Consider the following 20591-nt stretch of genomic DNA (forward strand, 5'->3'; position numbering starts at 1 on the left):
GTTCTTCTCATTGTCACACATTTCCAACTTGATTTTAAAACCCAAAGTGATTTTCGATTTCCATTGCAGGTGTTTGGTGTGAGGCCGTTTGCTCTCCAGCTGTCGAAAGTTTTGACAAAACGACTGGGACATTGGACAACAGCTTGTAAATGATAGGCGGCAGTGCACATGATGCGGACCCCTCGGTGCGTGGATGAAACTGACAGCGATGAGCTCACAGGCTCGGAGAGAAAAAGATGACATTTATAGAGAGTAAAACTAATATATAATATGTCATATATAATCTATGAGGTTCAGTTGTGAGAAATGCAGCTACAGTCTAGCTGATTGAATCAAAAACTGGTGCATTTGAAATTGATCAATACCATTTACATTAATAGTTATGGCAGGCCTAAAGGATGGTGATTTTAGTTGGTCAGCCATTCAATTCCTCAGATGTGTATTAGCTCACTTTGGTAACATTTCACGCCATTTGTTCTTCCTTTTTTCCTCCAAATGCCGACTAAAGTTAAAGTGCTCATGTACTGCAAATTGCTGCAGCTCCTCTTTTCACCCTGTGTGTTGAGCTCTCTGTTTTAGCTACAGAGTGAGGCAGCTAGGTGAGCATTATAACGGGTGTTACAAAGTGACCACGTTTGTCTCTGAAGTAAAGGCTGGACTACAATAGAGCTGTTTGGAGCAGTTTGTGAACAGTGTTTTCTGTTGGAGATGGTAAGTCCCTTTGGGGTGGAGTTTGGGCTTTTTCACTTTGGAAGCCTAGTACATGCACAAAAAAGATATATAACACAATAAAGGAAAGGGGAAAAGCCAAAAAGCATAATATGAGCACTTTAAGTCCAATTTCTCCTCCTGATTGAAGCTTTGAATAACTCACGGTATCTGCAGTTTTTTTTTGCATTTAACAGCTTCAGATCCTCATCTGCATGAAATCACATTGATAGGCGCAGATAGATATGTTCAAAATTAATTCATAAATGTTTTTATTTTTATCCATTCCATCTTTTTTTCTTTTGCCTTTGTGATTTTTCATCATGAAAGCTAAGCAAAGAAATCGTTTCCATATGAAATGGCAGAAAAAGATATACAGTTTGCTGCCTTAACTAGTTCTTCCAGTGACCTTCATATGCGAGTGGAGAATCATCTTCCAATCACTACACTATTTTAATAAAATAACTTTTTTAACTGAAGCCACAAAACTTTTTGGAAACTAAATGGAATAAACCATTTGCCTATGTGGACTACTTACACACTTTTATGGTAGAAGGACAAATATCCAGAAAAAATGACCAAAACAACAAAATCTGAGAATCAGACAACAGGACAAAAACAAGAGTATGGCACATCCGCACCTGATGGAATTTTGGGGTTATGGACTATACTCATGTTACATGTTACTTCACACACACACACACACACTCCTTCGGCGGTCACTCGAAACGAGTATGACTGTCCTCTCTGTCGGGTTGTCTTATTTGTGGATCCTCAGGTGGCTGTAAAGGCCGATCCGTGATCCACAGATTCTGCTACAATGTGGGCATTGGAAAGTTGAGGTGGTGTGTGGTGGTGGAGCCTGTCTCTGTTTGTCCTTGCGGTGTTGCCGCTTTGCCTCTGCGGCACGGCAGAGTACTATTTTGTGGTGTGCTGCACCTTCCTGCACAGCTTTTTTCCAGTGGTCCCTGTTCAACGCTAGATTCTCTCAGTCGCCGGACATCTGGTCTTAATATTGTCCTTAAAGCGTTTCTTTGGCCCACCAGGGGCTCGCTGTCCTTCTATTAGCTGGGAGTACAGGATCTGCTTTGGGAGACGGTTGTTGGGCATGCGGATGACATGTCCTGTCCATCGGAGCTGGTACTGCATTATGATGGTAGTGATGCTGGGCATATTCGTTTCCTCCAGAATGCTGGAGTTTGTACGTCTATCTTCCCAGTTGATCCTCAAGATTTTTCTTAAGGCTCTTTGATGGAATAGTTCCAGGGCTCTTAGGTGTCTGCTGTAGATGGTCCAGGATTCTGCTCCATACAGCAGGGTTGGGATGGTTAACCTCAGAGTCTATATCGGCCTTGGAAGAGAGAATGCTGCCAAGGTAGGGGAAGTGTTCCACGCTTTCCAGAGTGGTGTTATCCACTCTGATGATGGGCTGGAGTGATGGCTGGTTGGGTGGTGGTTGATACAGAACCTGCATTTTCTTGATGTTCAAGGCCAAACCCAGGGCTCTGTATGCCTTGGCAAAGGCATTTAGGATGCCCTGGAGGTCTTCAGGGGAGCGTGCTACAATTGCGTTATCATCGGCGTATTGCAGCTCCATGATGGTGGTATTTCTGACCTTGCTCTTGGCTTTGAACCTGTTAAGGTTGAATAGCCTGCCGTCAGTCCTGTAAAGGATTGGGATCCCCTGTGGCAACTCTTGACCAGTAAGGTGGAGTATGGCTGCAATGAAGATGGCAAATAGGGTGGGAGCAATGATACATCCCTGTTTGACCCCAGTTTCTACAATAAAGGGCTCAGATTCAAAGCCACTGTTGAGCACTGTGGCTGTTGAGCACATGCCGTCATGCAGTAGCCTCAGTACACGGATGTATTTGTCATGACACCCATACTTTGATAGTATGCTCCACAGTGCCTGACGATCCACGGAGTCAAAGGCCTTTGTCAAGTCTATAAAGGCCATGTACAGAGGCAGTCCTTGTTCCCGACACTTTTGTTGTAGTTGGCGAGCAGAAAAGATCATGTCAGTTGTTCCCCTAGATGGGCGGAAGCCGCACTGTGATTCAGGGAGTACCTCCTCAGATAGTGGTAGCAGGTGGTTGGCGAGGACACGAGCAAGGATTTTGCCTGTTGTTGACAAGAGCGAGATGCCCCTGTAGTTTCCACACTCAGCCTTGTCCCCTTTCTTGAATATGGTAACAATTTGGGCATCCCGGAGCTCTGAGGGGAGCTCTTCCCTTTCCCAGACCTTGATGAGTAGATTGTGAATATGGTGCCAGAGCCTTGGTCCTCCTTCATTTAAGATCTCCGTGGGGATCCCATCAGGACCAGCGGCCTTGTTGTTCCTGAGATTCCTGATGGCATTGTGAACCTCAGTTAGGGTAGGAGGTTCCCCCATGTCTCCTTTGATTGGACTCTGCGGGATATGGTCGGCGATGTTTGGTTCAGCTGAGTTGTCACGGTTCAGAAGTTCCTGAAAGTGCTCCTTCCAACGTGGGTTGATGGAGTCATTGTCTTTATGAAGAGTCTGTCCATCTTTTGAGCGCAGGGGATTTAAGCCGCGGTGGCTAGGGCCATAGACAGCCTTAGTGGCATTGAAAAAACCTCTGGTGTCACCTGAATCTGCCAGTTTCTGGAGTTTTAAAGACTTTTCTGTCCACCAGTTGTTCTTGAGCTCCCTCATCAATCTCTGAACGTCAGCCTTGGCTCTGGAGTGTGCTGCCCTTTTGGCTTCACATGTTATATCATTTTGCCACACTCTGAAGGCTTTTCGTTTTCTAGAGATAAGTTGTTCTATCTCGGTGTCATTTTCATCAAACCAGTCCTGATGTTTCCTGGACTGATACCCAAGGGTGGATTCGCATGAGTCATAGATGGTGGATTTGAGAAGGCCCCAGTGCTCTTCGATGTTATCAGGATATTCTTGCTGAAGACTTTCCTCGAGAGAGTCCTGAAGTAACTGCTGGGTGGCAGTTTCATTCAGGCTGTCTAGGTTCAGTCTTCGCCGGGTCTGCTTCTTCTGAATCCTCCTCCTCTTTTTAAGTTTGATGGCCATTGTGGATCGGATGAGGCGGTGGTCTGTCCAGCAGTTGTCAGAGTCTATCATGGCCCTTGTGATGTTCACATCACAGCGGTCCCTTGCTCTTACAATTACATAGTCAATGAGGTGCCATTGCTTGGAGCGAGGGTGCCTCCAAGATACCTTGAATTTATTTTTCTGTCGATAGAGAGTGTTGGTGATGACGAGGTTGTGCTGAGCGCACTTACTCAAAAGCAGCACTCCATTGGAGTTGATGTTACCGATGCCCTCCTTGCCAATAGTGCCCTTCCAGAGGTGTTGGTCCCGGCCTACCCTAGCATTGAAGTCTCCAAGGAGTATGATCTTGTCCTCCCTGGGGATTTTTGACAGGGTTTCTTCCAGGCAGGCGTAGAAGGCTTCTTTTTCCTCCACGTCGGAGTCTAGGGTAGGGGCATAGGCGCTGATTACTGTCGCTGTCTGGTTGTTGGCCAACACCAGACGGATGGTCATGAGGCGCTCACTGATCCCCACAGGAAGTTCGGAGACGTGGTTGACAAGCTGGTTTTTGATGGCAAGTCCAACTCCATGGTTTCTAGCCTCATCGGCTGGCTTTCCTTTCCAGAAGAAAGTGTAGCCACCTTTCTCCTCCTTCAGCTGCCCTTCACCTGCCCGTCGGGTTTCAGAGAGAGCAGCTATATCAATCCGGCATCTCTGCAGTTCTCTGGCAATGATGGCGGTTCGTCTCTCAGGTCTGTCACTGGAGGTGCTGTCCATCAGAGTGCACACATTCCAGGCTCCAAAATTAAATTTAAATTTAAATTTCTTTTGTTTCTGACCGCAAATGAGGTGTTCCCTCTGGACGCGGTAATCCAGTCGAGAGGTATGAGGCAGGCTATTTTCAAGGCACCTTTTCTAGCCCCTTCCCCATGTGGGGTAAGCAGAGCAGATCCTAAATAGGGCTGCTTAGTCATGGGTGTAGCTGCCGAAGAGCTCTTCTGCCTCGTTCCAAGAGCCCAGCGACTGACTCTGACACCCATCGCCTAAATGTGCCAGCTCATGACTAGGGACTTCCAGACTACACAAACCTGCCCCCGTTGCCACTTGCTGGTCGCCATAGGACTTTATCCGGGGTGGTAGGGTGGATTTCCCTTGTGGAGGACGCCTGTACGTGCCGTTGTTTAACGTGGGGAGGCTGGTGCACAGACAGCCACCACACAATCCTTGGCAGGTCTGGGTCAGGGTCCAGTAGCATGGAGTCCAGTACGACTGGAGACCCATCCCTGCTGCAGCCTTCATCCACCTTCCCAGCCGTTGTGATGCTCCACCTAAGTCAGCCATCATCCTCCGCCTGTTCCGCCGTTGAGGTCTTTTGTCTTTTTTTTTCAGGGTGTGCTCCCTTAGCCTTTGCCTCTATAGGCTACCCCACAAGGCAGTGGGACTATTTACCCATAGTTGGGGCAGTGGTTGGCGGGTGCCAGGGCGTGTCCACTGCTTGGTGGGCCTGCACACCACGCCTCTGGGGCCCACTGCTGCTCCAAGATCCCCTACAGTTCAGCCTGGGTCCGCTAGGGCCCAGTTACCGTGTGTGGCCGCGAGGAGGCACTGTAGGAGTCTTGGCGGTGGAGAGGCTGTGTACCGACAGGAGGAGACTTACGCACTCGGCTCCTCTTTTTGACCCTTGCACAAGGGCTAGTCGGTGACAGTAGCTGTAAGCAGAATGTAGCAAGCAGAAGCAGCATGCAGCATGCAATAACTACTAAACTGCTAAACTACAGGCACTACTATCCCAGTACTACTGCACTGACGCATCACACACGCCCTGTGTACACCCTTTAACACACACACACACACACACACACACACACACATACACACACATCATTACACATTAGATAAGACACTCACTGCTGTATTAATAGATTTGGCTCAGGCCAGTCAGCAATCAAGTTATTGATAATACAGTAGATTATTGGGACTGATTAATGAGCTGCCCTTACACAGTGTGTTTTCAGTCCTAACTCATCCCAAACATTTCATGGATTAGCAATGCCAGTTTGGCCTCTAGCTGAGCTCTATTGACAGTTTGGACAATGGAGCTTTCACTGTCAACCCACACTATATCATTGCACCATATCAATGGACTACTTACGTACTTTTATGGTAGAAGGACAAATATCCAGGAAAAAATGACCAAAACAACAAAATCTGAGAATCGGCCGAGCTGAACTCTCGACTTGTGAGACACTCACGGTGGGGTATGATGCACAGCGGACAACAGGACAAAAACCGGAGCGCAGCACATCCGCGCCTGATGGAATTTTGGGGTTATGGACTACTCATGTTACATGTTACTTCACACACACACACACACACACACACACACACACACACACACACACACACACACACACATCATTACACATCAGATAAGAAACTCACTGCTGTATTAATAGATTTGGCTCAGGCCAGTCAGCAATCAAGTTATTGATAATACAGTAGATTATTGGGACTGATTAATGAGCTGCCCTTACACAGTGTGTCTTCAGTCCTAACTCATCCCAAACATTTCATGGATTAGCAATGCCAGTTTGGCTTCTAGCTGAGCTCTATTGACAGTTTGGACAATGGAGCTTTCACTGTCGACCCACACTATATCAATGCATCCGGCCAAGAGTGGGCAGAAATCAAGTAATTGATAATACATTAGACCGCTGGATGATTCAGCATCTGCCCCATCCATTACACAGAGCAGTCAGCGTGACAAGACTGGACCACGCTCGATTGATTATAAATACTAGCCGACGCCTTGGAGGAAATATTCATGTCAGCCTCTGAAGGAGGATATGCATGTCTTTCACCTGCTGTCATGAGCTTTCGCGTGTGTCTACATGGGTGTTAAAACGTTCACGGCCATACAAATTTTTTATTATTAGGGTCTGTTCGTTATTCATATAAAGTGCCACCGGAGGAGTTTTGGGAACTTTAGTAAAATTAGACTTGACCCTCCAAAATGATTGTGAATAGAGGCATGACCCTCCCCATCAATTTAGGGATGCCTTCTGTACTGGTTAGCACTTTGCAAAGATGTGCAGATGCCCTTTATTTTTTTACCACTATGACTTACATGATTTAACCTCTGCCTTCTCATCTTACACATCCCACTCCTCTGTTATGGTGTGGTGGCCATTTCAGTAGATTTACTCACTAACATTGTTGTGGAAACACAATAAGCATGGAAACTAAATGCACACTTCCTGCATTACTTCAAATACTAAGTTACTCCTCTAGTAAACTAGTATTCACCTGAAATAAAACAATAAAACATTGAGACCATTCAGCAAAGCACACTGGGTAATTAATTCAACACACAAACTGGTTGCTATGGACTCGTCACTAGGCTTCCTCGGTCATTGTATATTTTAGCTATATAGGTAATGCTGCCGAAGCTGAACATTATCCAAAACATATATGTTTATTTTTTAAAGCAGATTTTAAATGACATTGTAACAATTTAACAATTCGCCCTTATGAAATCCAATTGCGGCACGACTGTCTTGGAACACAATAGACAGACGGTGGCGGAATGCCCCGACACTTAAATTCAACTAAAATGTAACGGTGAACAATCAGTGTTCGACCTACAGTCTGTTGAGATGCCTATCCAAATGCAGAAACGAAGTGCAATCACACCATAAAACGTTAAGAAAAAATCCGTATTTTGCCATAATCCAATGACACGAAAAAAAAGTAATCCACAGCGACCAGTAGATCCACAAAAATGGTCACGGTGTATCCAGCAAGGCCGATACAAGCGTCACATTCACCAGCCAGCTCCAAACAGGTGAACGAGGCCTCTCCACTTCACCGTTTAAACAAAGTGGAATAGACGTATAAAAGTCCAAATCTACACAAAACCCGCAATCAATTAGTAAGCTGACATCACATTTATATACATGGCATTTAGGAAACTTTTATTGCAACGTTGGCACGGCAAGATGTCCAGACTAGTGCAACAGAAAGTTTCGTTTTTTGTGTCCTGCTGCTCCCATCGTCAGCCAGGTAATATTTTTGTTACTAAAGCAGTATATGAAATCTGATGTATTACCTACCACCATTTAGTTGTTTTGTGTTATTTAAAATAATTATAAAATGTCTTGTCATGCCAAACATAATTATTCCACTCATTTTTTAAACAATGCAATTACCCGTTTCAGCCACCAGGGGAGCAGTGCTCCCTCTGCCCCCCCCAGCAAACTCATGGGTCAGACCCATCTGGTAGAGGGGGCCGAGACTGAGAGCTACATGGAAAAATATGCACCAAACAAGCCACTTTGAAATTTTGCTGTTTCATGAATACAAAAGTTGTGTGACCCCCCCCCTAGACTAAAAAATTTTGGGTGACCCTCCCCTCAACAAAGAATAAAAGAGATGACCCTCCCCTATTTTCCTCCGGTGGTCCATTCCATAAATACCGAAGGCTTAGGCATCTGCACATCTTTGCCTTTCCCTTAGGCTATAAAAGTTATATCCCCCTCTAAAAGCAGTCAGATGGATCAATGAAAAGCATGAATATCAGGTGCAGTTCTCCTTCTACGAAAGCTTCAAAGTGTCATGTCTACCTCCCGCTCATCAAGTCATGTTTTTGTTTCATGTTTATTTCTGTATGTTTTTGCCACTTCCTGTTTTATTTTGGTTACTTCCCAAGTCTCTTATTTGACAACTCCTCGCTTGAACCAGAAGTCGTTCTGTCCCTCCTTTGAGCTCTTATTCCTGATCCGAGGAGCAAGGATGGATCTCTGAGGAGCTATGAGCGAGGATACAGAGAGCAACCTTCCCTGAAGCCGTGCGGCTGAAAGCCGTTGCTAACTCCGCCAAAACAGCTGACGAATTCACGTGACGCTTCAGAGGAAAGGACGTCTCATTCCTCTATAAACACATATCCGTGTTTCCTCTCTCCTTGCATGATTACCTCTCGTCTCTCCCATGCTTCCTCGGTGGGACAGACTAAGACACAAGGAAGGGAAGCAAGTGAAGGAAATGTGGATGCAATTTAACGTCGTGGGACGTAACCTGTAATACTCAATGTCTTGTCTCATATCCAGTCTCTTCACTTCCTGGTCTTTGTCTGCCTTCCTGTCATGTGTGATTATTACTGCCCCTCCCCTAATGTGCTGCACCTGTGTCCAATCGTCTCCCCTGTGTCTGTGTATATATACCTGCCCCTTTCCTCAGTCCTGTGCCAGTTCGTCTTGTACCGTTTGTGTCACCGTTCCAGACAGTTTTTCTCTGTGTACTTCTAGTGAGTGTCATGACCCTTCTTTGTCTTCTGCTTTTTAATCCCTGCTTCTGTGTTTCGGTACTTTCACCTGTGTTTTTTGATAGTTTGTGTATAAGCTGTTGGACTTTTGTCACCAGTGAACGAGTCGTGCATATGTAAGTCCATTACCCTGTGTGGGCTTTCACAAAGTTGCTGAAAGACCCCAAAAAGGAGCATGGAATTCTTTCTGAAAATGTCAAAATCACCAAAAGTGAGAAAGATATTAAATGTTCGATATGAAATTATCTCATTGTAACTGCTAAACTACCTTGATGTGTGCCAGAGAGCATGGGTTAACTGTTTAGAAACCCAAATGTTTTAAACGTGGGGAAACTGGCAACTGCTTCCAGCCAAGAAATAGTTGGGCACAAAACTCCCCTTAACATGGCGAATTGTCGTTTTTTACCCTTCAGTTTGTATAAAGATTAAAGAAATGAGACATGACATGATATTTAGTGAGCTTGTGAGGTGCTTCTTAGGCAGATTTTGTTATTAAGTCATTATACGCATAGTCTATATCCTTCGCGTTCCACTTCCGGGATTCCTCCGGTGCTGCAGGAAATTCCACCGGTTGCATGTATTTTCCGTTTCCTTCTGCTTTCTTTGTGTTGTAATTTTAAATTTGGTGGATTTATGAGGACTATGGTTAACTGCTCCTCAGATATCTGCATGGTAAATTGAGACAGCTAGCTAGACTATCTGACCAATCTGAGTTTTTTCTCGCATGACTATTTTGCAGCAGCTCTGTGCGGAGTTTAGCACCGTCCATGACGATTCTGATTGGTCTAAAGAAATGTCATTAAACCAGAGCACGATTACCTCCCATCCCCGAATGCTGTGTGGAGTAGCCAGACTCTCCTTCAGCGCGCTTTGGAGGAGGGTCTGGCAACGCACTATTTTAAGCATAATGAACAACAGAAGCTGTATTTCTGTGGTGAAGACTCAAGTCTCAAAAAGATTCCGTGGCCCAAATATGTTTCCCTTGTGGGATTTCCAGCAAACAGAACTGACAAAGGATGTGACTTCTAACCAAGACAATGGGAGCAGGGCATAACTCTGAATGAACAATGCAGAGCTGCTCAAAATGACAGAAGGAGCAACCACAGAAGACACTCGACTTCCAACAGCCGTACATTCTTCAGAAAGCAACCTTTGTTGGAGTTGGAGGGGGAGTATGACAGAGATGCAGAAAAATGTGAAGGCAGATTTTGAACTGAGCGTAAAAATCTGAATGCTGTGGTCAAAATGTACGACTCTGTCCCTGTGTGCTCTCTCATACTGGCTTTTCTCGATCACACTTATATTTTGTGCTCCCTTGGCTTATTTTTCAGTAATTAACACATTTGTCACAAAATTGTGTTTATATAACATGAAATATTGTTTTCTAATTCCTTTTTGCCTGCCTGTGTCGTGTACATGTGTCTACCTTCCCCCACGGGTGTTCATGCCAATATGTTGTGCACTAATGCTTGTTTGCCCTGCACAACCTGCGTTTTATGTCCCACTGCATGTTAGTCTCTTGTACATTTTATCCTGAATGTGTGTGTTTGTCACACAGTGTGTAATCTGGCCAGGGCGTGCAGGAGTGCAGGTGCTAAAGCTGTGTGTGTGTGTGTGTGTGTTTTCCTGGTGTGTGAGAGTGTCTAACCTGGCCAGGTTCTGTGCTGTGATAAAGGGCCAGCTGCCACCTCAGCCCTCTGCCATATGGAGCCAAACCAAGGCTGCTCCTGGACAGAGAGATTAGAGAATAAATGACTGATAACTATAAGCCAGGCAGACCCTGAGCAGAGAGACAAATCACAACCTCCAGCCACTAAAGAGAGAAATAAGTAAAAGTGGAGAGGTGATTAACAGACAGCGATTGGGTCTGCATTGCATCAGCAAAACTGCGTTGTGTGTCTACCATTATGCATTGATATGGAAGCTGTAAACAACAAGCTTCTCTCCAGAGTCCTAGATTTCATTGCAACCCGGTCTCACGGCAGTTTGTGTAATTGTCACATTATTTTTAATCTATTGATTTGTGTACAACAACACGTTTATCTTGTTTTTTTCGTGGTGCCCAGCACGAAATGGGAACCATGAAAGGACGCCTCACACGCCGGCATGCCGGGAGGCAGCCGCGCGACAATAACGGGACGGTTCTGATTAGGAAAACAACGGGGAAACAAAACGCCACACGCGGGACGCAATCCCTGGTCTCTTGGGTGAAAGTCCTGTATTGTTTGACCCATCCACCCCCCCGACCAATCTCCCTACGCGGATTTTCGGCTTTTCATACTACTCCCTACCATATTCGTGCTGTGATCACGAAATATGCTTCCCATTGAAATACATTACTTTACATTTTCGTGCTGGCTACCACGAAAAAAAAACGAGAAAAACGTCCCGTTTATCAATAGATCAATCAATAGATTAAATAATGTGACCATTTCACGAACTGCCGTGAGACTGGGTTGATTTATGCAAATGCCTATATGACGCATCTAAAACTGCAACATGTCAAAACAAAACAGTCTAATTAATTTTGATAGAATAATACACAAAAATACACACAGATTTAGACCAAATTGCCAAGAAAATGAGTTAATTTCATGTGTTTATGCGTTTATGTGTTCATGTTAATGGATCCCTGAAGGTAAACTGTTCGAGATGTCTAAATAAACAGTTTTAATATGTTTTAAAATGGCTGAAGTAAAGCCTTTGTGAGGACAAATGCAACCATCAACTAGATTTTAGAAAGAGCGACTGATGCAATAGCTAATGTTCACAGAAGCTAACATTTTCATGTGCTGACAAACTTAAACTGCATTAGCCTGCACAATTAATATGTTCAGGCAATTGACACCATTAAGGTCAAATAAGAACACATTTTAATCAAGTTGAGGACATATTCAAATTACCTCGACATGAACATTTGCAATCTTCCGTGGCAATTCTTTTGTCAGCAGTAAAGGAACCAGCTAATGCTACGGATGTAGCACTAACTAATGCATGCTAATTAGCCAATTCAGCAGTGGTTTGACTTCAGGTAGAGGTTGTCTTGTATGACAGACCAACAAACCCACCAGGTCCACATTCTCATGAACGGATATGATATTGTACGTGAAATTGAGAAAACAATTTGTGTGATATCCTACAAAATTACAGCGACCGCCGGCCAGTCATGTGACAGTTAAGTTTAGCAGCCTTTACAGTTACATTTACCAGAGAATATGTGACTGGACTAGATTTCGGGGATGGACACAGGGATTATGTTCCCCCCCCCCCCACCCCCCCCAATATTTAGAAGAGGTAGATTTGTCCCCCTCACAAAGTATGAAAGACAAACCCACTCCCCAAAAAAGAGGTCAAAATAACCATTCAGGAGGCTCAAAACATGTAAGTATCCTTCTTAGGGCTGCTTCTTAGGGTTGTGTTTCTCCAAAAGTTGAATCTGTCTCAACTTTATCACAGCATTGAAGGAAAAACGAAACAAAAATGTAATATTCGAATCCCAAAATTGAAAATCGAACACATAACCAACAAACGAATATCCATACAGTCGGATATTATATACTGGTACTATAGATAAGTCATTAGAACATCATGATGCTTGTTGCTATGGATACTGTTCACATTATTAGCCCCATGCAAGTCTGTGAGGTCTTTACACGGCTGTACTGTACAAATGATGAACAGCCAGTCACAGTGATAATAGTGAATGTACGAGCTTTATAAAGCCAGGAGCTACAGGGCTATGGATGACATACAGAAACAATTGTCACACCATGTGTGGATTTCTTCTCCTTCTACAATTTTTATTGATATACATTATAAAAGGTAAGGTTATACGCTGATGGATCGCTAATAAAGTATGATCACAAATGTACATTTATATAAAACTAGCGATCAAGTACATGAGAAAACAATAAGACAAAACACATAACAGAATACCTTTGAACAAAGAAAACAATCAAATAGAGGATTTCTTCTTATTTTGTAATTGATACCACACGGCAACTTCCAATTATTGGTTTTGATTGGCCGCCAGGCTGGGGTGGGTGTGTAGCTGAAAAAGCGGACGTGAAGCAGAAGGAGCGGAACGGTCAGACTTTTGACCAACAGACCCAGACAGAGAGTAAGGGAAAGAGGATATGTTTCTGATTAGTTGTGATATTTCCCCACCAAGTTGTGTTAATGTTATGTCCGTGTCTTAAAAGTCGGGAGCGTGCCTATGTTCCCCCAGCCCTATGTTCCCACATTTCTAAGATTTTTTTTTCCAAAATTAGGCCCTATGTTCGCCTAAACCACCCTAACCCTAACCCTTGAAGGGAAATGTAGGAACACAAGACCTAATTTTGAAAATGTCCTAGAAATATGGGAACATAGGGCTGTGGGAACATAGAGCCTAATTTTAAGAAAAATCTTAGAAATGTGGGAACATAGGGCTGTGGGAACATAGGGCCTAATTTTCAGTGAAAAACAAATTATTAGAAATGTGGGAACATAGGGCTGTGGGACCATTGGGCTGTGAGAACATAGGGCTGACCCCTAAAAGCCTACAAATGAACTGTCACCGGGGCATTGAGGCTAATTGACACCGGTCCAAGGAAGGAGCTGGTCGGAAGACGAAGAGGCAACGGAGACAGGTGACAGGTAGGCGTTCCACTTCTCCTTTAGCCTGTCGGGCTAGCGCTAGTGTCTGGAGTTTCATATGTACAGGCAAACAAAGCTCTGCCGTGACAATACAGAAGGAAAGAGTGATGTTCTACTCCTTTTTATTGAAAAGATGTCCCTTGTATTAGTACTCCATGGCACTTCAACAATGTGTCCTTCAGTCTGCAATTGTAAAAAGAGGCCCTGGACATACTGACTCACTAACAGACTCAATGGTGTTGAAGTACATGGAGCAGAGTTCTTCAACATATTTCCATCATGTGCTTCATGTCTCTCTCTTATATATATTTCCTGTTTTTCCTTTTCTTACCTAAACTTTTTTTATACACCAAATAGTTTGTATTGTTTTAATGACTGGTCTGATTTTCAATGTCAAACAAATGAACCGTCACCTGAGTGTCACCGCTGTTCTCATCTGAGGGCTATAGAGATATAAACAGAAAGGCAGCTGCGTGGAGAAAAGTTGAACCGGGGTGTTGATATGCCAGGTCGGTTAAATTAGATATAGTGGTATAATGTCAATAGTTCAATGTCTGTTGCTAACCAACTTAGCCATAGCAGGTATCCTATGCACTGTTTCTGCACGGAAGAACTTTTCTCATACTCCAAAATTAATCGATTACATGACAACATATCGTTATGAAAGGATTATTTATTTTATTAAAAGTTAAGAATTCAGATTAGTTTATCAGTACCATAACAATGCTAACTTCTGCTCGAATTGTCGGATAGGAACCGTCCATTGCCTGTCATACGAGTTCAACTTTTTTAACGCATCCGGATGACCAACAGACACCATTTTTTTCGCACCGCACTCGTTCGCATCGGTTCGGACCCATTCGCATGCGGCCTGCGAATCTCCATAGGAAATCGATGACTTCCGGTCGTTTCGCAGCCGTATTTTACTGTGCCAATGTGAAGGCGGCGTAACCTTTACCTTCAGTTGATCAATATATACAGTACAATTGAACAGAGAGTAAACAAATCTTTCCCAGCTCAGTCGTGACCATAAACTTTATGGCATCTTAAAGAAGTCCGGTCTTGATTTTCCTAATCGCATCTGAGGGTTAAGCGGAAGTTCAGCTGCAGTTCTGCAGGCTTGCATTAAAAATGTGGGACTTTGGCAAAAAATGTGGAGCAAGGGTACCGTCCTTCAACAAGCCAGTGGGATCTGTTTTTAGAGTTTTATGTTTACTTTGGCTTTCAAGCTACAGATTCGCTGTCAAGTACTTGGCCGAGCTGAGGCGGTTTACAGCCAAGCAAAAGATTTGCTTGTCTGCCGCAAAAAAAAACATTATTCTTGTTTTATTGTTTCATTTTTGCAATATAGTAGAGGCAGAACATTACGCCAGAGAGCATTACTTTAATTGAACCATCATAGAGAGATCTATGAGTGAGAGTGTATGTCTGTTGGTCATTGCTATAATGGAATGGACGCATCTTTTCAAGGTCACCTGATTGCAGGATTTAAGTGGCTGCTAAATTCTGGCTGATGTTAGCTACCATGTAAAAAGGCTCATTTAACTTTCATTTAACAAAGCAATGTACTGCTGAGCATTCAGTTTCCTCATTTCCTGTGATTGGTGGATCCACAGTAACCTGCCCGTATCAGCCTTTTTAGTGTGTTTTTCATAACTGAAACTCTTTTTGAGATTAATTTCCGTCATCATTGTAACATAATTGAACAACCCCAGAGGAAATTGGTGCAGACCCAATTCAGACTAACACTGCTGTCTGCCACAGTGTCTTTTTAGTTAATACCACTGAGTTTGGCTCAGTGGTATTAGCACTGGCTTGAGCCGCGCCGAAATGCTAGAAATAGGACCGACGTCTATTTTACACGCGACACGCTAACCCTGGATTTCCACAGGATGCGGAACGTCTGCGGACCGGCTCCGCTGCGGAACGGCTACGTGCTCCGCCGTCCGTCAATACCCACCAGGTCCGGATTTGTTGCGTAACGGCTGCGGTCAGCCGACCACGAGATCTCGCGAGTTCACGTATGTTCGCGCGATATAACACAATGTAGTTTCTATAAACAGAACCACAAAACCAACAACATTTGTTTCCATCCAGAGGAGTAGAGGGGAAACAACTCTGTGCTGTGTTTTCAAGGTGTAGTGCAGGAAAATATGACCCGCCGTGAGCACGGTGTATTTTATTTTGAAAAGTAACCGGATGTTTTATTTTGTTTCTGTGCTTGACTTCCTGTCCCGCACAATCTGAATTGTGCTGAATTGCTGCGGAGCTCTCCGTCGTCCGTTAAAAATAGAAGCTCTGCGTATCTGCTCCGGAGGGCTGCGGACTGACAGAACTGGGACGGAGTAGGGACGCAGACGTTTCGTAGTCAGTGGAAATACACACATTGACTTTAATGGAAACCTAATGACTCCGTCGATGTTCCGGAGACGTTCCGCAGATGTTCCGCATCCAGTGGAAATTGCCGGTAATATTGCACCTGTCAATACAGAACGAAATATTCTATAACCTATTTTGCCGTCAATACTGCCGACGGTGTCTTTGCTGTCAAATCAGTATATATTTATGTTTAACATGGTATTTCATTTTATCAATGGGAAACATATATGTGTACAGACAAGGCTAGCAGCAGCAGCACCGCGTCAGACACATTTCTGGTGTGTAAAGACATAGAAAAATCCACGCAGCCGCCACGCAGCTGACACGCAACAGAAACGCCACGCTCACGCCACGCAGGCATTGTGTAACCGGCCTAACATTCAGTCCGACCGGCGGTGAGATGTCGCTGTTAGTAACGCTATTTACTGATGTATCAAAGACTCTAGCAAAGCAACACAGCACAGAAAATAAGCACAGCAGAAACATAGTAAGATAGGACGGACCTCCATATCTTCAAAAGGGGGTTAGCCCTATGTTCCCACAGCCCTATGTTCCCACATTTCTACGAAAAGTTTTTTCACTGAAAATTAGAGCCTATGTTCCCACAGCTCTATGTTCCCACATTTCTAAGATTTTTCTTAAAATTAAGCCCTATGTTAGGGTTAGGGTTAGATTCCATCTGTAGTCCATTGCTACTGGATAATATGTTGGGTGTAATTGGCTACCAAATTGGGAGAAAGGGGAATAAAATCTGATACAAATTTATGAAAAAGGAAATGTGGGAACATAGAATAACATAGGGCTGTGGGAACATAGGGCCTAATTTTCAGTGAAAGAAAATGTCTTAGAAATGTGGGAACATAGGGCTGTGGGAACATAGGCACGCTCCCTTTTAAAAGTTACAGTTGCGGCTGGAAATAAACAAGTTTGCTGATTTCACGTATCTCCGCAATTCAAATCAATGGCCAGTTGTCTACCTGGAAGTGATTTTTGCGTTAGCGCGACGTCACAGTGATTGTGTCTATTCTACACAAAGTACTTTTAACGCACGTTTCAACATTTGCATATTGAAACCTTTATGCTTTAGAGAAAAATGGGTTGCCCTAAAGGGTGAGCTCTGATTGTTTCAAGTCTGTCTCTCTACAATACTAAATCTGAATGCAGAATCATGATTTGTCCGACTCAAACTGCTGGAACCTCAAATTACCTTCGGCTGACCTTTTAGACTGCAGTTTGGCACAGAACAGGGAAAGTTGTCAGCGGAGAAGGGATCTCTCCTGCAGCCGGTCCGCTGCAAATCTCAGTTCTTTTAAATCAAGGCTGAACACTTTTCTTATATTATCTCATATTAAGCAATTGTTCATTTCTTGCACTGCACTGTAACTTTTAATTTTTTAACTTTTTAAATTTTTGGGTGTATTTTTAAGACGTTGTAGAACTAGTTACATTGGGGCGGCTCGGTTGGAAACTTAGAGGTATAGTCATATTTTCAAATCTCCAGTTAGCTTTTAGCACTGACTTAAGGAGCCCTATGAAATCTGTCTTATACAGATCCATTGTCTAGAGTGCCTTCAATTTGACAATTGTGATTTCCATTCCATTCTCAGAGTACTGTCACTTGGCTGCCTGTTCTCCCAATCTCCCCAGCCCTTGTCACATGACCAATTCATGTATCTATGGTGACTATCTGAATTCTGATACCATGGAATTAGCACTGGAATTGTTGTTTTTTAAAGTGCCAGACTGAGCAAAATGTGTATTGTATTTGGATATACTATTTGTTTAATGTTAACACAAATGACATTTATAATGAATGTGATTTTTTTATGTGATGTGATATTTTGTGATGTTTTATTTAGCAGAATTATATCGTGTTGTTCTATCTTATCCAATATCTCCTATATTTCTAAGCAGAGTTTCTATGCTGTATTCTGATAAAATGGGGGAAACCCTGCAGTACATCAGCATTAAACGCAATAAAGCCCAAAGGCTTATTTCCATTGTAGACATCTTGTAAACACTTATCACGCTACAAGATAAAACGGCACAACAACAAGATGACAATGCAATCAACATATAATAGCAGGCGGCGGGGTAGCTATGCCAACACACACAGTAAAATATAGATACTCCCAACTTTTGCAGCCCTCTGTGACACGCTCATCTGTAATTCCAATGGTCTTAAAATATCTCAGGTAATCAAAGTCCACAATGAAACAACAGTGATGCCTTATTGTTGCAGTTTGTCCAGTTTATGACTGGGTCTTCATGTCCTAACGACTTTGTTAATATTCATCAGAGTGAACCATGTGACACCAATCATTGCATCAAGTTTGCAAGCTGCCATTTGAAACTAAAACATTTCAAATCAAAACGATTGCCATACTTGTAACCCATGCATGACCTTTCATAAACACTGTAGGGCATGCAAACGTGTCAATTTGTGAGTACCAATTATTTGCATTTGTAAAGCAGGCCCCAGTGCTGTAAGTGATTCCAGAGAAGTCTAATAAGTTCCACTCTGGTTCCATATGAGGGCTCTCACGGGCAAGTGCAGAATGAATGGAGGTCTATGGAGCTATACCCCTCAAAATCCACTTTTCTCAGAATATAATTTTTTGTCTAGTAATTTGAATGTTGCATTCGAAAGGGGAGGCTAAGAAAATACACACTGTTCGATTTTTTTAAAGTCGCTTTTTTGTTCTAAAAGCCTTTTAAAATGTCAATGACGTCATACACATCGTATGGCTAGAGATTCTGCTTTACGGCGAGCTCTGAGTCACTTCCTTTTTTCTCTCGAGGCATCGACAGCACAGCTGACAGGCTAGGCTCTCCCTGTTAATACACGTGCTAGAAAGAGTTTTGGCAGAGCCCGTCTATTCTGGTTCTGCTTCGGATGCCATCAAGCGGGATCTATGGTCATAATCAGTCCTTCATTGACCAATCAGCATTCATTAGCAGAATGCTAGCGTGTTATGGGCAACAACGACTGAACCTGTAAGAAATCGAAAGGACATAAGTACTCGTTCATTCAACTTTCGACCTATAATCCACGTTGAACTTGAAAAAACTACAATCAAGTCTGAAATTTCTATCAGGACACAAACGACAATCAGGCCAAAGAGACAAATTTAGCCGTTTGGCTCCATAGACTCCCATTCATTTTGCACTCGCCCGCGATCACCCCCAGTGGAACTGCAACCAAATTCGGTACAATGGAGCTTAATAGGGAGTGAACAGGCTCTCCGTAGACGGGCTCTGGTGATTCCCATCATGTATTTCTACAGTCTTGTGCTGTGATGCTAAAGACACAGCTAAAAACTGTTCAAAACCCAAGTTCTCTTCCTGTCAGCTGTCGTCACTGGCATAGAGATATATTTGGACTGATTTAGATATTTTCTAGTTTCAATTCAACCACCAAGCAGATTAGCTCATTGGGGGAAAGTACTCAATTCATTTTAACATTACAGCACATTATTATGGACCCACAGGGTGACCTTAATTCCGCAGTCATTCCCCATTTGCAATTCAGAGATAAAGCTCTGTGCCGTTTCCCAGAGAAGATACAGAATGACCTTCATTACTCAGCAAAAACCTATAGTTGAAACCACAAAATAACCTTCCCCCTACGGTAAAAGCAGAGCTTGGCTGATAGAACTCACTTCTTTTTAAAACAGCACTCAGGACCAGAACAACCTTCGCTTCACATTCACTGTCTGCAGCCCTGCAGAGAGAATTCTACTACTTTTTAAAAAAGAACCACGGGACAATCCGAACTACACAGAGTGAAAGTCATTCCCTCGTGGGGAGTAACCTCTTCAAAATGTCGTGCATGCATCTTTCATGCCGTGTTACACCCAACAGTATGTGGCAGAGATTAGGTCCGCCGCTTCTATACAAAGACTGCAGGTGGTGAATATGAAAATGAGTGTGTGCCAGAGTGAGCGTGTATTTGTGTGTGTCAGAGTAAGGAATTAGCTTTTGAAGAGGGCATTTTGCCTTCTTGTTTATTGAATAATTTCATGGAACTTTTTATTGAACATTTGAAAATAATCACTAAGGCTTTGTTCACACTTGGTGTCTTTTTTTAAGATGCCAGCATCTGTTTATAATTATAATCCTATGGAGTAAACCGTGTTTTCCAAAAAGTCGTGAGCGCTTTTTTAAACGCCACCGCCGACTTCTTTTTTGCAGCTCAGGGCGCCTTTTTGAAGTTGAAAAAAGTTAAACTATTCTGAAAAAAAACGCCCTACGTTGAGTACTTTTCTGACAGCTGACCAATGACAAGCGGACTTGCCAGACCTGTCGTTTCCATAACAACAAGAAAAAATGGAGTCGAAGCACAGCGAGTTATAAGATATGACCGGTTGCTCCCTGTACAGGGAACTCACTTTGTTTTATGTAACGTTAGCACCGCTCTCTCTCTCTCTGTTCTTTCTCTAGCTCACTCCACCACTTTGTTTTATCTAACGTTAGCACCGCTCTAGCATATGGTAGCAGTAGCTGTTGTTATAGCAACAAAAGATGCTCTCG

General features: G+C 43.4%; 1 long non-coding RNA gene across 1 annotated transcript; it reads right to left on the bottom strand.

Moving 5' to 3' along the window:
- Positions 1-1228: 1228 nt before the first annotated feature.
- LOC118493012 lies at positions 1229-20519 on the bottom strand. Its single transcript, XR_004894942.1, has 3 exons — positions 20337-20519; positions 3401-3406; positions 1229-1238 (listed from the first exon to the last, which is right to left on the bottom strand). It is a non-coding gene; the product is annotated as an uncharacterized LOC118493012 (long non-coding RNA).
- Between the last annotated feature and the right edge of the window lie 72 nt (positions 20520-20591).

This window comes from Sander lucioperca, chromosome 13 (genome assembly GCF_008315115.2).
Source record: "Sander lucioperca isolate FBNREF2018 chromosome 13, SLUC_FBN_1.2, whole genome shotgun sequence".
Lineage (NCBI taxonomy): Eukaryota > Metazoa > Chordata > Actinopteri > Perciformes > Percidae > Sander > Sander lucioperca.